Source organism: Sinocyclocheilus anshuiensis, unplaced genomic scaffold (assembly GCF_001515605.1).
Source record: "Sinocyclocheilus anshuiensis isolate Anshui unplaced genomic scaffold, SAMN03320099.WGS_v1.1 scaffold2229, whole genome shotgun sequence".
Taxonomy (NCBI): Eukaryota; Metazoa; Chordata; class Actinopteri; order Cypriniformes; family Cyprinidae; genus Sinocyclocheilus; species Sinocyclocheilus anshuiensis.
This window is the reverse complement of record NW_015552799.1, coordinates 214,407-214,713: the sequence shown is the minus strand read 5'-3', so window position 1 is coordinate 214,713 and position 307 is coordinate 214,407.

Genomic DNA, 307 nt, shown 5'->3' with positions numbered 1-307 from the left:
CGAGACTCGAACCCACAACCTTTGGGTTACGAGTCCGACTCTCTAACCATTAGGCCACGACATATATATATGTCATTCTGTCTGTCTGTTGTTCTAAGTATATCAATCATTCTATCTAACTATTTTTCTGTCTATTATCTATCTGTTTTTGTATCATTCTACAATCTTGTCTACAATCTATCTATCGTTCTATCTATCATCAGTCATTCCATCTATCTATCTATCTATCTATCTATCTATCTAACTATCTACCTATCTATCTATCTATCTATCTATCTATCTATCTATCCATCCATCCATCCATCCA